This window comes from Fukomys damarensis, unplaced genomic scaffold (genome assembly GCF_012274545.1).
Source record: "Fukomys damarensis isolate Sample0158 unplaced genomic scaffold, DMR_v1.0_HiC HiC_scaffold_33, whole genome shotgun sequence".
NCBI lineage: Eukaryota > Metazoa > Chordata > Mammalia > Rodentia > Bathyergidae > Fukomys > Fukomys damarensis.
In genome coordinates this window covers 14,260,078-14,262,222 of record NW_022900945.1, presented here as the reverse complement: position 1 = coordinate 14,262,222, position 2,145 = coordinate 14,260,078, and the positions used below count along the sequence as shown (strand labels likewise).

At 38.7% G+C, this 2,145-nt stretch overlaps 1 pseudogene; it reads right to left on the bottom strand.

The window, feature by feature from the left end:
- Positions 1-839: 839 nt before the first annotated feature.
- On the bottom strand, positions 840-1,325 carry LOC109117441 (annotated as a pseudogene).
- Positions 1,326-2,145: the final 820 nt, after the last annotated feature.

Genomic DNA, 2,145 nt, shown 5'->3' with positions numbered 1-2,145 from the left:
CATGCACCAAAACTCCGCGAGGAATGTGATCATGTGCTAAACAAACATGTACTTATAATAAACAAAATCTCTAGCGTTTATGTATTTTCCAAGTGTTTCAAGAAATGCTCAAAGCAATTCAGAACTAGAACATACAATAGGGTGCTTTAAACAATTTATTTAACTGAATTCCCATGTATTGACTTCCATTTATTTTGATACATCTTAAACCTAAGTGTAAATAAGGTTCAAATGGTATTAATTGATAGTGTGAAATAGGAAGAAAATGGGTAAAGGGGAAGTGGGAAGGACAGGGGAGGGGAGGGGAAGGAAGGGAAAAGAAAAAATGTGAAAAAAAGGAAAAAAAAATGGCCACAAAGCCTTTCTAAATAGGGAAGGGGTCTGGGGAAAAAATAAGAACCAAGATATACTATGTAGAGATACAAGATCCCAGTGATAAATAACTATGGTTTGCTTTAAATGTACCAATAAACGTAATGGGGAAAATCTTTTTAAAAATAAAAATAAAATATTTTGATACATCTTGTCCCAAACGTGATTTAGAGGATTTTCAAGCCAATATAAATATTTCATCAATATGTGGCCGTTTAGGTATACATTTGCTGAATACCTCACATCTTAGAGTGAGACAACACTGAAGAGTAAAGACCTGACACAATTAACTGGGTATAACGAGAATCTGCTCCAAATGGTGTTTCTCTGAGGGAAAGGCACCACACACACACCTGTTCAATGAAGAGAACCATCCTTTAAACATAGGATGATTTTTTATTTTTTAAGTTGGGCTTAGGGCACTCAGCCGCTAAGTAGGAGCTGCATGGCAGAGCTATGCCCCCAGCTTATGCCGTGAACCCATAGGGAACAGGTTCCAACAACTCAGCCTCTTTCCGGTCGGTTCTCACGAAGTGTGCTTCTCTGGGCGGGGCGGGCTGGCGCTTCAGCTGAACCCAGGCCCCTTTCTCTTTGGCTTCCTTCTTTTTCTGATCATTTTCCTGGACACGTTTCAGGAAGCTGTCTCGACTCTTTGAGTGTTCAATACGTTCAATACGCACATTAACCCTCTTGGCAAGTATCTTACCCCTACCTTGCTTGTTTGCAACAAGGCCAACAGCATGCTGGGTAACATCGTAGACTCTTCCAGTCTCTCCATGCTAACACTTGTGTGGCATTCCTTTTTGAATTGTACGCATTCTCTTGATGTCTACAATATCACCCTTTTTGTAGATTCGCATGTATGTGGCCAAAGAAACAGGCCCATGTTTCCTAAAAGGCCTAGAGAACACACATCGGGTTCCCCTCCTCTTTCCCTTTGTGTTCGTCATTTCGGCAAATTTCTGGAAGATGGCGGTTCTGGCCGAAAAAAAATCTTTTTTTTTTTTTTTTTTTTATGAGAAAAGATGAACAGTTATTTTCACATTATCCTATTTTCCTGAAATATACCGTTTTCCCCTTCCGTGGTTTTCTGTTTTATCTTCCCTTCCAAAGTTAATTCAACATTCTTACTGGTTTGTCCCCTAAATATTTACCTCCTTAGATATGTACTTTTTATAGGTTATATTTTCCTTATGAAATGTGGTTACATGTTGTTTTGCCTTTCAATATACCTTTCATTCTGTACATGTTTTGTACATGTTCTTTAAAATCTAAGCTTACCTGAAATTTATGTACATAATGTTACTGATTTTTTTTTTTTTAAACAACAGGAATTGAACTCAGGGCCTTGCCCTTGTCAGGCAGGCACAGTGCTGCTGAGCTGCATTCCTGGCTCCATTACTGAATACCTGTGCTTACAAGAGAGATCAGAATATATGGCAAATGTATGAATTAAAAAAGTAACTTCAGTGAAAGCTAAATTACCATTAACGCTTCCTCAAAATAACCCCTATGTGCTTTGTTTCAGATACACTTACTTATCCTGCCCTTCTAGCCACTCCCAAGAAGTTTTGGGAGTCCTCTTTCCTGAGTATCACAAATTAGATCAGAAGGCTGGAGGTGCAGCCCACTGGTAAAGTACTTGCCTAGCATGCTTTAAGCCCTAGGTTCAATAACCAGGGCGGCCAAAAAAAAAAAAAAAAAAAAAAAAAAAAAAAAAAAGATATCGTTTGACCCTGAACTCCTTCTTTTCTCCATACCTCCACGCCAACA